General features: G+C 39.6%; 1 protein-coding gene across 4 annotated transcripts in view; it reads right to left on the bottom strand.

The window, feature by feature from the left end:
• Positions 1–7,533, bottom strand: part of LOC137234314 (polycomb protein PHO-like) — a 162,491-nt gene extending 154,958 nt beyond the window's left edge. For all 4 annotated transcript variants that reach the window (XM_067757923.1, XM_067757922.1, XM_067757921.1 and 1 more), the window contains exon 1: positions 7,136–7,533. The gene's annotated coding sequence lies outside the window, so the exon portion shown is untranslated. The remainder of the gene's footprint in view (positions 1–7,135) is intronic.
• Between the last annotated feature and the right edge of the window lie 6,733 nt (positions 7,534–14,266).

Here is a 14,266-nt window from a genome sequence, read left to right as displayed (position 1 = left end):
CTGCCTTGGGTGGTGCCACTTCCCTAGATGTTCTGGTCTCCGCGACGGCAACCCCCCGACGGGTTTCATCGTGCCATGCTGCCAGGTCGCAAACCCAAATCATCCGGGTACCCCAATGCTTGCCCAAGGACGCCCAGTCCTAGGGCCACAACAGCAATTGCGTCCTGGCCTTCCCCAACCCAGGCGTAGTCACCCGTCACTTACCCCCAGAGTGACGATGTCTCCCCTTATGCACTTCAGAATTCTGCAGTTAAACTGTAATGGACTAACTGGGAAGATTACGGAGATAGTCGATTTCATGAAGCGGCACAACATCCGCATTGCTGCGAGTCAAGAGACTAAACTCACAGCAAGATCTGCATTGCACCTGCTCTGGGTATAACGTCCACAGGAAAGACCGCGAGAGCGGAAATGGAGGCGGTCTCGCGTTTATCATACACCACTCTGTGCAATATTATATATTTGATCCTGGCATCGACCGCAGGGACAATGTCTTAGAACGTCAAGGCCTATCTGTCCGGTCAGGCGATGCAAGCCTAGAAGTCATCAACATCTACATCCCTCCTGCCACCTGTTGCCCCAGTGGACACCGCCCTAATATCAGGGCCTTACTCACTGGCAACAATCGCATTATCTTAGGCGATTTCAATGCCCATCATGATCTATGGCATTCACACTTGCGGGCGGACAGTAGGGGTGAGATGTTGGCGGATCAAATAGAAGAAACGACGTTCTGCACAATAAACGGAGACGTCCCCACACGTATGGTAGGAAGCTGTCACAGCTCGCCAGATATCTCAATCGTGAGCGCAGAACTCGTAAACTGCGTCAACTGGCAGCCGATGGTAACATTGGCATCCGACCACCTGCCCATACTTATTTCGCTTGAGCGTAACGTCGACTTCATCGTCACTGAAAAACGCACTTTCATAAACTTCAAAAAAGGAAAGTGGGAAGAATATAAATCCTTTACAGACAGCCGCCTAGCTGCCCTCCCTATCCCGACTGATGCCCGCCACGGGGAGCGTGCCTTCCGTAAGGTCATTAAATCCGCCTCAGCACATTTAATTCCCGCCGGGAGAATCCCCGAAATCCGGCCCCACTTCCCGGCGGAGGCCGCAAAATTAGCGAGAGAACGTGACCTTATAAGACAGCTTGAGGGATATAAACCAACGCATCAGATTGCTTGTAGATGAACACAAGCGGGCGAAATGGGAGGAGCACCTACGAGGTTGTAACCTCTCTACCGGTGTGGGTAAGCTTTGGTCCACCGTAAAGTCCCTATCGAATCCGACTAAGCACAAAGACAAAGTTTCCATCGCCTTTGGCGACAAAGTGCTGTCGGACGCGAAAAAATGCGCGAGCGCTTTCTGCCGACAATATATAATGCATCCTACGATCTACAAAGATAGACGGAGAGCCAATAGACGCGCACATAACCACAAATTCAGCGCGTCACCAATCACCATCGCCGCTAAAGAGGTTGAGGACGCCATTGGTCGTGCTAAACCATCCAAAGCAGTGGGCCCACACGGCATAGCCATGCCGATGCTTAAAAACCTAGGGAAAGAGGGGTTCAAATATTTAGCGCATGTCTGTCTGATGTTTTTATTCCCAGCTGTACTTGTACACAGGGTATTATAACTTTGATTGGATAACGGTTGGTTGTACAGGTATAAAGGAATCTAGATGGATATTTTCCTCTTGTAAGTGTTAAAAATCGTTAAAAATGCGAGGTAGAGACTCAATAAGCGAATTTGTGTTCTAGTAATCACAAATAAAGTGAACAAAACTCCAAAATTAACTATTTTATATTGAAAATAAATTTTTTCACATTTATACAAACTATAAACATAGATCATATACACGGATAAATAAACGGCAATAATGGGTGTGTGTGCAAAATGCAATTCCACCATAAGAGGGGAAAGTGGAATAGCATGTGAAGGAGTGTGGGGGAAAGTGTACCATGAGAGCCTACAATGCTCAGGAGTAGATAAATATATAGCAAAAATTATTGGTGAAAAAAACAACGTGATACGATTTATGTGTGACGAATGTATAACATACATACAAAACGTCGACCTGGTGCTACAAGATATGCAGATGAGTGTAAAAAAAAAATAACTATATTAAATGAATACAAGAGCGAATTCGAAGAAACTATGAAAAAAAGTCAAAATGAGATAAAGTCATTATTGGAAGCAGTTCGAACGCGGTATACACAGCGTGTTGCAATGATGGAAAAATCTCAGAAATTATTTGAAAAAAAAAATTGGAGAAGTAAAAAACTTATATGAAATGGTTGAAGAAGTAAAAAACAAAACTGAAACAATCGGCAAAGGCAACGAAAAGGTGCATAGTGAAATTAAAAAGCTGAACAACAACACTAATGAAATACAAATGTCATATGCAGAAACTATTAAAAACAATATAAAGAAAAAGGCATTGCCAGAGTTAAAAAACGATGTTGCAATAATTGTGAAACCCAAAGTGACCTGAACAGCAAAGTTGATCCCAAAGATTTGAATATTTCGAAAATTGTATCAAAAAATAATGGTGTAATGGTGATTCATAGTCAAAATAATGATGAACGCAAAAAAATCAAAGATGCCATTGAAAAAAACATTGGCAAGGAATATGAAATAAAAAGTGCCAAATTCAATTCGCCCAAGCTTTTTAATTACAGGAATGAATTTTAAATACGAAAACAGCGATTTAATAGAATCAATAAAGAAGCAAAATATTAACCTGATCCAAGGCTCATTAAAAGTATTGAAGCAGTTTGAAAGAAATCGAGGCAACATAAAGGTGTATAATGCAATCATCGAAATAGATAAAGAGGATTTTACAAAGGTTCTTGCCGCAGAGCGAATAAATATCGGGTGGGATAGATGTAAAGTCTTCGATGCTATTAATGTACTAATGTGCTACAAATGCAAAGGATTTAATCATAAATCAGCCGACTGTAAAAACGAAGAAGCTTGGCACAAATGCCACGGAAAACACAACGATAAAACATGTGAAGAAAATCCAATTAACAAGTGTCTAAATTGCATAAAAGCGAACACAAACTTAAACCTAGCTTTAGACATAAATCATGATACATTTGACAGGAACTGTCACTACTACAATAATAAACTAGAGATAAAAAAACAAAAATTAGGATATTAGCAACTAAATGAAGATGCAGAAAGCTCACAAAAAATATATAATGACAAATTCAAGAAACCCAAAAATAAACTAAAATGTATATATCTTAACACAAATAGTATCACAGCTAACAAAAATGAAGTTGAAATAATGATCGAGGAAGAAAATCCAGATATTGTACTTTGTGCAGAAACACATACTACGGAGGATGTATATGACTCGGAACTGGAGATTGCTGGGTTCAATCATATTAGATGCGACTCGCTTAGTCGTCACACCGGTGGTGTCTTAACCTATATTCATAAGAAAATTGATTTCAAAGTTATATTCAATAGGAGCATAGGTAATAATATATGGTGTATTGTGTTTGAAACAATACGATGTATAACTAAGTGGAGGGTTTGTGCGTTATATCACTCACCAAACACCAGTGATGCCGAATTCATAAGACATATTAATGAGGTGATGGAAGATTGCTTTTCTGAAAGCGGCAACAATATCGTTATTGGCGACTTTAATATAAATGTCAATACACACACAACATACTCGATACAGCTAATTAGGACATTCGAATCACTAGCAATGTATCAATTAATTAATTTTAATACAAGAATAACGGAAACAACGCAAACGAGAATAGATCTACTCTTTAGTAACAAAACTGAAGTTGAAGTATCGAATTTGGATTCGCATAAAATATCGGATCATGAAGCTATTTCATTCAAACTACCAATTCAAAAGAAGTACCAAATGAGAATCTTTGAAAACCGCGTGTGTTGGAATAACTATGCAAAAGACCACTTAGTAAATCTCCTTAGAACTTACAACTTAACTGAACTAAACAACTGCGAAGTTAGCCTAAAGGTCCAAAGAATAAACAACATCCTTAATGACGTAATGGCCACTTTAACATATAAAAAGCAAGTTCAAGTTAAATTGATTAATAAATGGTACGACCATGAACTAACAGAGTTGAATAAGCTGAAGTATGAACAATTTAAAATAGCAGAGAGAACCAATATTTGGGATAACTATATTACAATAAAACGATATTACAAAAAAGCAGTTAAAATAAAAAAGAAAACATTTATGGAAAACAAAATATCAAGAAATACTAATAACCAAAAGTTAATGTGGAAATGTCTAAAAGACGCCATAAATTTGAGTAGTGAGGTAGCACAAATTCAAAAAATTTCTATAAATGGTGCTCTTATTGAAGATGATTATGAAATAGCAACTGAATTAAACCCTTACTTTAATGAGAGCATAATCGGAATCAGAGATAGCATTGAAATCTTCGAAGCAGGTGGAAATCAAATGGAGATAAGCAGAAGCGTGTTTAAATTGAAGGAAATAGATGTTGAAGAAATTATGAGAGTTACAACGAAATTAAAAAACAAGTACGGAGGAAAAAAATTAGTAACGGAAGGTGTATTAAAAGACAGCATAGAGTACTTAGGATATACCTACACATGTGTAATTAATGAAAGTTTCCAATTTGGTGTATTTCCAGACTGCTGGAAGACCTCAGTAATTGTACCTGTGGAAAAAGTAAAGGGAACAATTAAACCAGAGGAGATACGACCCATAAATACCTTACCTAGCGATGAGAAAATAATAGAAACTGTAGTTAAGAACCAATTGCTGGATTACTTAAATAAATACGAAATTATTATAAAGGAGCAGTCGGGGTTTAGATCAAAACACTCGTGTGAAACTGCACTTAACCTGGTAATTGCAGAATGGAAAGAAAGTAGAACGAAGAAACAATTTACAATTTCAGTTTTCCTCGACCTAAAAAGAGCTTTCGAAACAGTAGACAGAGATATTCTTATAAGAAAACTGTATAAAATTGGCATTAGAAACATAGCGCCAAAAGTTACCTTAGTGGAAGAAAGCAGAAAACTGTAATAAGAAATAAGATTTCCCCCGAAGTGGACATTGAAATAGGATTGCCACAGGGATCGGTGCTTGCAGCAATTCTTTTTATAATTTACATAAATGATATTAAAAACTGTATCAAATACTGCAAAATAAGATTATTCGCTGATGATGCACTTTTGACTATAAGCGGTAACACAATTGATGTGGCAGCCTCAAAAATACAATCGGACCTACAGGCAATATATAAGTGGTTGTGCCAAAATATGCTTAAAATAAACATAGAAAAGACAAAATGGATGATAATGGGGTCTAGAGTGACTCAAGATGATGTATCGCTAAAAATAGCAAATACCCCTATAGAAAGAGTAACCCGAATAAAATACCTGGGAATAATTATAGATGACAAATTAAAATTTGAGAGGTGTCAAACGACGCGTCTTGACAACAGTATTAATAATCCGAAGGCGGAAAATAAAAATCATAACTCGTTCAATAGATATTAACGAAAAACCGAAAAAAGTCCCGAGGGTACCTCCGAAACCGGGGGTGGGATCCATAGTATTTTTGCTCAGACCACCTTTCTGAGTGGGCGGCCTTAGGCCGCGCTTATAAATAATAACCCTGGGCTACGCCATGCCAAGTCCGGGTATGTGGTATAACCGTGGCTACCGCCACGGTGATGCACCATTTTTTTTTTTGGGTACAACCACAACAACAACCACATGAAAATCGCCAACTTCGGTAGTAGTGCAGTTTACGGTACCCACCGTAAAGTTGGGTCAAAATTTTCGAGTGAGGTATCAAAAGACGCGTATTCACGTCTAGATCAAGAATCCGAAAGCGGAATTTAACTTTTTTTACCCGGTCAAAAGATATTAACAAAAACCGAAAAAGACCCGCGGGTCCCTCCGAAACCGGGGGTGGTATCTATAGTATTTTTGCTCAGAACACCTTTCTGAGTGGGCGGCCTTCGGCCGCGATTATAAAAAATAACCCTGGGCTACGCCATGCCAAGTCCGGGTGTGTGGTATAACCGTGGCTACCGCCACGGTGATGCACAATTTTTGGTAATAATAGATATTAACGAAAAACCGAAAAAAGACCCGAGGGTACCTCCGAAACCGGGGGTGGGATCCATAGTATTTTTGCTCAGAACACCTTTCTGAGTGGGCGGCCTTCGGCCGCGCTTATAAAAAATTACCCTGGGCTACGCCATGCCAAGTCCGGGTGTGTGGTATAACCGTGGCTACCGCCACGGTGATGCAAAATTTTTTTTGTGGGTACACCACAACAACCACATGAAAATCGCCAACTTCGGTAGTAGGGCAGTTTACGGTACCCACCGTAAAGTTGGGCCAAAATTTTCGAGTGAGGTATCACGTCTAGATCAAGAATCCGAAAGCTGAAGTAAACTTTTTTTAACCGGTCAAAAGATATTAACAAAACCCGAAAAAAGACCCGCGGGTCCCTCCGAAACCGGGGGTGATATCCATAGTATTTGTGCTCAGAACACCTTTCTGAGTGGGCGGCCTTCGGCGGCGCTTATAACAAATAACCCTGGGCTACGCCATGCCAAGTCCGGGTGTGTGGTATAACCGTGGCTACCGCCACGGTGATGCTCAATTTTTTTTGTGGGTATGAACACAACAACAACCACACGGAAATCGCCAAATTCAACTGCAAATATCTCCGGACAGAGATAAAATTTTACTTTTCCGCCTTCGGATTATTTTTCTCGAGATTAATACGCGTCTTTTGACACCTCACTCTATATTTTTGGTAGCGTATTAGCAGTCGATCCCTCAACTAGACTATTACCGTTCTCGAGATTAATACGCGTCTTTTGATATCTCACTCGAAAATCTTGGCCCAACTTTACGGTGGGTACCGTAAACTGCACTACTACCTTGTTCTCGAGATTAATACGCGTCTTTTGACGCCTCTCTCGATATTTATTGACGCGTATTAGCGGTGTCATGGTGTCGTAAAGAATTACCCACATTTTAAATAAAGGGCAGGCCAAAAAAATAATGGTGTACTTGCATTTCTTCTTTTATCAAAAATGAACTTGCGGAAATTAAAACTCATATGTACATACCTTCTTCAAATTTGTTTGATATATAAATGGCGTGATTCACCAAACATTAAAGATCTTTCCGTTTGAATATGGTTTTAGACTTTTACAATTATAGGTAATACATGCAAAATAAAATAAGAAACTTTCTATAGGTTTTTGTTTATTATATGTTATAGGTTTCGAAGTTTCTGAATATGCTTCACTTTAAACCCTAAACAGGCATAGTTCAAATTAAAGTTTACACAGTCAGAAAATATCGCTTGATAGTAATTGCAGGGACGTATCTGTTGTAAGTATTATTGACGGACTATTTAGTAAAACATTCTTGGATTGACGTTCGGCGCTTTTATGGAACAATATTTTACTTCCTTTATATTAGTTTAATCGTTTGTTCTCCCGCCGCGTACGGACGTGTTTTTAATCGCTCTCATATTTTCACATATTCTTATATTTTCTTTCGTATCAAATTGTCAAATGGATGAATTTTGTAGAAACCCTACAAGACAGGTACCCGTTACCTAATCGATTACTTAATCGTTACCAATAACTTGATCATTGTTTACTATATAGTTTGGCAGCTTCATTCGAAGTTATGTTGCGAATAGAGTGGAAGGCACTCGCAGGCCGTGAAAATAGGCACTCGAATGGAGTGGAATGAAGAACAGTACGAAGACCAGAGTTGCATTGGATCAATCGTTGCATCAATATTAAAGATAAATTTAGAAAAAAATAATAAAATACTTGAGTATAAGCAAACATTTTCTTTCAATTACTGCAATTAAGGTGTCCTAGATGCTATATATTCCAAAATTATAACATTTTATGTCTGTTTAAAAATTTAACTTAAATTTCCCTAAGATTTCCGTAATATGGCCATTAGTGATGTTTGTGTATGTGTGCAAATTTTGAGCGATCAGCTGTTAGTTGCGCTACTTGGTAAAGTTTACAATGAACTTGGTCACCAATTATCGTCTTAATGACTTTTACATTGCTGTCGTGAAAAAGGTAACGCATGCGCTCTCTCAAAATAGTGTACGTGTGACTCGCTTTTTCGCTCTTACCTATTGTGTTTTCTACATTCCTTCTCGCTCGATGTTATTTACATTTTTAAGTTACTTCATTAGGTATGTTTTCGTTATCGCTAACCAAAACATATGCAACAACAACACGGGTAACTGGCCTATCGGTTACCCGTACCGGTTACCTTCTGTCAATTCGCTTTTTATATGAATGAAACGCGTCCCTTTTGTTTAAATAATATTTAATTATGAATAAATTATGTATGCAATGGTTTTTACAAATAATTTCCTTAATTTTCTAGTAAACCTTACATATGTGCATATTTATATGTTCAAACTACATATGTAAAGACATAAACTCATTCGTAGTCGTGCCCTTTCTGAAACCATTTCGAAGCTCACACTGATGGTGCTCAATTTTTCCTGCGCGGGTGGTGTTGTTAGTATCAGTTTGCATAGATATGAGTGTTGTAGATATAATACCGGAATATATGCAGCCCCATTTCGTGCTATCAAAGTCGATTTGCAGGTGATGTTGAGCCTTTGAACTTGACCCTTTCCCATAATATGCGTGGTAGGGCCTTATATGTGATACTAAAAGGCCGAGGGACAGTTGTCGCAGTTTTCTTGTAGTTTGAGCAAATGTACGTTCTTCTTACAGCCACAGCTGGAATATTGCTATGCCCACATCGTCAAATCGAATTACCTAGAATGAAAAAGAAACGAATATCAGTAAGGATAGATAATAAGTTTTTAATATAACCGGAAGTGCTTAATAAATACAAGATACTCAAGGGGATTTCAGATAACCAGAATCACGACCTGTAAAGTAAATTCAAGTGAACCTCCACCATGCCAAGGCATCTTCCGGTAGCGGGGGTACCCGAAGATTATAACAAGAGATAATTGATAGATGTTGGGGTAATAGATAGTTAATTAGGCGTGCTACCATCAGAAAAACGAATAAATGCAGATGACTGTTTAATCCATTATGCGAAGTTCTTTGAATGGATGTGCAAATTGAAACGGGCAAAGTACTGCTAAAACTGCTTTCCCCGAGTAACCCGGGAACGAATTGATATGACTACGTCTATTCTTCTTTAGCAGCAGTGCCGAGCACCAATTCCCTTTTGGACAGGAAAGTACACGTTTGGTTGTCTCTAAGTTTATCATATGCCAGTACAGAACTAATGTAACCAACTCGTGGGTTTGCTTTCTGGATAGTGACTGACCATTTATTAATTCTCTTCGTACATTATTCTTATTACTAATTACATTTTGACTTCTATTCTTAAAGGGTTGCATTTTGTTACGTTCGTATACGCACATTGTTATACCCTATATATGACACTTCTCCCCCTCCTTAATCCTTCACTTATTTATTAATTCATATGGCATTAGTGCAAGGATTAAGCTTCCTTGCTTATAAATCTAAGTACGTTTACATTGATATGGAAAATAGAACAAATGAAATTCATGACTATTTATATTTTACATTTGAAATTATGATTGTCGGAAACGTAGTGGTATGTTCCGTGTTCGTTTTGATTGTCGACGTAAATTGTCACCTTCAATGTTAACTGGGGTCTCTACTGCCTCTCTTATTTCGACTCCTTTATTGGCTTCCCCTTCCGGGTTTGACGCTCCTTGCGTTGTCGGCTTTGGTGGCGACGACTCATTTATCAATAAAGGCTGTGATTCCTGAATCTGGCTCGAACCTAGAATGAAACTTTTATCTTGGTTAGGATTAGGATATACAAACCGATATGTTGTAGGTTTCGAAGCAGATGTTTGGGCGTCCTCTACTTCCAAGCTCGTCTTACTGCCGATTTTCCTTAACTGATCAACGTGTCTCTTCCAAATACGACCATCGTCTAATCGAATACTGAAATGTAACTCTCCTAACACCTCAATAACCGTTCCAAAACGCCATTTTTCCTTTGCCAGGTACTCGCGTGCCGCCACTCTCTCTCCGATCGAAAATTTTGATTCTACAATTTTACGTTCGCTCGGCTTTTCTGCGTTTTGTGGTAGTAGTAAATCTATGCGCGATTTTATTTGTCGACCCAACATAAGCATAGATGGTGACTTCTGGGTAGCTGGATGAATTGCCCTTCTATATGCGAGTAGGATCTTTGTCAATTCGCAATTCATGTCTACCGCTTTGCATTTCGAGGCTCTAAGTTTATTTTTTATCGTTTGGACAAACCTTTCCGCCTGGCCGTTGGTTGCGGGATGGTATGGAGCTCCCATCTTGTGGATAATCCCATTCAATTTCAAAAAATTTTGGAATTCACTGGAAACGAATTGCGTTCCGTGATCGCTAACAAACACGTCGGGGATTCCAAACGTGGAAAATATTTCTCGGCATTTCTGAATCATGATACTCGTTGTCATGTTCGGTACAATATGTACTTCAGGCCATTTACTGAAAGCGTCGATTAAAATGAAAAGGTATTTACCCATGAATGGTCCTGCAAAGTCGGCGTGCACTCTTTCAAACGGTTTCTTTGAGATCACCCAGCTGTGAACCGGCTTTACTGGCTTTGCGTTTGGCCTAGAAAGTTGGCACTCTGAACAATTCGAGAATAGGTCCTCAATGTCTTTGTCCATCCTGTTCCACCAGCAGTATGCTCTTGCCAGGCTCTTCATCCTACTAATTCCAAAATGCGCACAATGTAACTCGTCGAGAATTTTGTTTCGTAAGGGTGCTGGTATATACACTCGTAAACCTCGCATTAAGCAACCGTGTTGTAGACTGAATTCTGTTTGAGTGATTCCAAAACGATGTTTTGGGTCCGCATCTCTTCCCAATTTCAAACATTGTAGCAGAATCTTTACTTCGTCATCCTCTTCAGTTTTTTTTCTTAACTCGTTGGCTGTAACCGGTAGATTATCTATCATCTCCTGCTCGATCATGTCTACCTCTTCTATCTTTCCATTAATCTCCGAAATCGGTAATCGCGACATTGCATCCGCATTAGCATTATCCTTGGATCGTTGTAATCGAATTTCAAAATCGAAATGTGCCAGAAATATTGCGTAGTGCTGCATTCTTGTGGCTGACAACAGGGGCAAGCCCTTATGCGGTGAAAATATTTGTGAAATCGGTTTATTGTCCGTTACTAGTATAAAACGTTTACCATACAAGTACTGGTAAAATTTGCGAACACCGAAAATAATAGCATATGCTTCCTTATCAATTTGACTACACTTTTGCTGCGTTTTGTCAAGGGTCTGCGATGCAAATTGCAAAGGTTTCTCCGAACCGTCCTCATAGACGTGGCTGAGGACCGCACCTACTCCAACGGGACTGGCATCTACAGCCAATACCACCGGCAGCTTTGGATCATAGTGTGTTAAAAATAAACTGGACTGCATTTGCTCTTTCACTTCAGCGAATGCTTTTTCGCAGTTTTTGTCGAATACAAATTTTACATCATTTTGTAGCAGCTTATTTAGCGGATAGATGATGTTGCTCAAGTTTTTTACAAAACGGCCATAGTAATTAATTAGGCCCAAGAACGCCCGTACTTCATCTTTGTTTGTAGGCTTTTTCATTTTTTGTATAGCATCCACTTTGCTTTTGACCCTATGTATACCACATTCATCAATCACATATCCGCAATATTCTATACGGTCTTTCATAAATTCACACTTTTGTATATTCACACGCATATTGTGATTGTGCAGTCGTTGAAAAACTGTGTCTTGCCGAAAGATATGTTCTTCATCGTTGGCTGCTGTGATCTTAATGTCATCAAGAAATACCGACACTCCGGGAATATCTCCCACCAACTGTTCCATTAACCGGTGCCACTTAGCGGGTGCGCTGGCAATGCCAAACATGAGTCTCGTGGGTTGATATAAACCTTTGTGAGTGCTCAGCGTCATAAATTTTTGATCATCCGGGTGCACCTCTAATTGTAGATATGCACTCGACAGATCGATCTTGGAAAACTTCTTTCCACCTGACATTTTGGAAAATAGCTCATCGATTGTGGGCAATGGGTGCTGGTCCACTACCAAAGCTGCATTAAGGGTAACCTTGTAATCCCCGCAAATCCGTACGCCACCCTGTTTCTTGGGTATTACAACTAAAAGTGTTGCCCATTCACTCTGTTCAACTTTCACAAGAAGCCCCTCTTCCACTTGCCTGTCTATTTCCTTTTCCACCACATCGTACAGTGGAAAAGCCACCCTTCGCGCTCTTACAATCTTCGGTGTAGCATTCGGCTTTAAGTACAATCTGGCTTGCATGTCTGTTATTTTACCTACTGTAGGAGAAAAAACTTCGGGATATTTGCCCTGTCGTATATTGTTTACGCTTTTTTCGTTAACTTGCAGTAACTCTTCCACAGTTTTTTCCACTGCTGTGTCTATTTGATTTATTTTCTTTTTCTTTTCTTGAAAACACACTTTTCGTAAGTGCCCTCGTTTCTTACAGAAATGACATTTTGCGTCTTTGTATGTGCACTCTTTCGCTGTGTGCGCAGTGTTGCCACAGCGGAAACATTGGTGCTTTTCTTCTTTACCATCATTTGATGACTTTTTTATGTTACCTTTTGTTTTACCTTTGTATCCGCTTTTTCTTTCAACCATTTTATTTACCCCTTCTTTTGCACCTTCTTTAATCTGCAGTTCTGCACCTCCCTTTTCTGCCGTTTCGACTGCCATTGCTAAATTAATGGCTTGATCTAGCGTGAAGGTTTTTTCTTCTAAAAGTCGACTTTGAATTCGTTGATTTGTTAGACCAAACACAAATTGATTCCTCAATGCAGTATCTAAATATGCACTAAAATTGCAACCTACTGCCAATCGTCGAAGTGCCGTGATGAATTCTGTGCACGACTCACCGCCATTTTGTTTCCTGGAATTAAACCTGTAGTTTTCCAATATCTCGTTAGGCTTAGGGTCGAAATGGTTTTTTAGCATTGATACCAATTCACCGTACAGAGGATATTGTACGTATTTTCTCCAATGTAATACAAAAGGAGATTACGCCGGACTTCGGCGGAGTCACTTATTCCATGAATTGCCATTGCAGTCTCTAATCGCTTTACCCAACGCGAAAATGTAGTAATTTTTGCGTCGAAGGCTTTGAAGTTAAAAATATTTGTTCTCGCATTAGTGTTATTGACCGCCATGTTGCTCGTTGGCGCGTTTTGTACATTAGCGGTGCTTCCTCCCGTATTGTTCGGTGATTCGGTGGGCATACTCCGATAAGCTCTTCAGCTTGATAAATTAGCACACGTGTTTTTTTTTTTTGTCTCGTCGCCAGTTAATGTAACCAACTCGTGGGTTTGCTTTCTGGATAGTGACTGACCATTTATTCATTCTCTTCGTACATTATTCTTATTACTAAATACATCTTGACTTCTATTCTTAAAGGGTTGCATTTTGTTACGTTCGTATACGCACATTGTTATACCCTATATATGACAAGAACATACTTGTTTGCTGGATCTGAGCAGTACATCTAATTCTCCCAGATTTTCTGGGCTCAGCGAAGGTATCCTCCTGAATGGTGCATGTGTACCCTGCTGCCTTGCCTGGCCGCTCACCCAACAACACCAGGCACGAAGGAACTTACCTTGCGACACCCAAAGTGCACTCATGCTTCTCATGGCTCCAGCGGCTTAGTGGGCTTAGAGTATAGCCGTGGTAGCTATGCCTGTCGTAAGAGGCGACTAAAATACCAAATTGATTCAAGGGGTTTTGAAAACCCTATCAAGAACCAGGACCTATGTTATAAAAAAAACTCCGTCCTCTTGACAAATACTAGAAGCTTCCTAGGATTTAAGCCACTTGCTGCTTCTAGATCTGACAGCTTTATCACTCCTAATAGCTGGAGCCTTAGCCTGGCAAGCGCAGGGCACGATATTTCTCAGGGGGCCCGGTATTTCTCGGGGGGGGGGGGGGGGGGGGGGATCCCGCGATTTAGAGGTACTAAGACATTTTTTTTTAATTCAGGAGAGTCTTTAGTTGTTCCATGTGGAAATTTTAAGCCGAATTTCAAAAGCAACGAATATTGATAATGATTTTTTACCTGGTCCCTCGAACAGTGAGGAGACAATAAAAACATCAAACAAAAATATATGTTTACATGAATCCGAAATCGTAGTTTTCGTGG

This window comes from Eurosta solidaginis, chromosome X, assembly GCF_040869045.1.
Source record: "Eurosta solidaginis isolate ZX-2024a chromosome X, ASM4086904v1, whole genome shotgun sequence".
Taxonomy (NCBI): Eukaryota; Metazoa; Arthropoda; class Insecta; order Diptera; family Tephritidae; genus Eurosta; species Eurosta solidaginis.
Note: the sequence above shows the minus strand (reverse complement) of the source record. Positions and strands in the feature narration are given on the sequence as shown.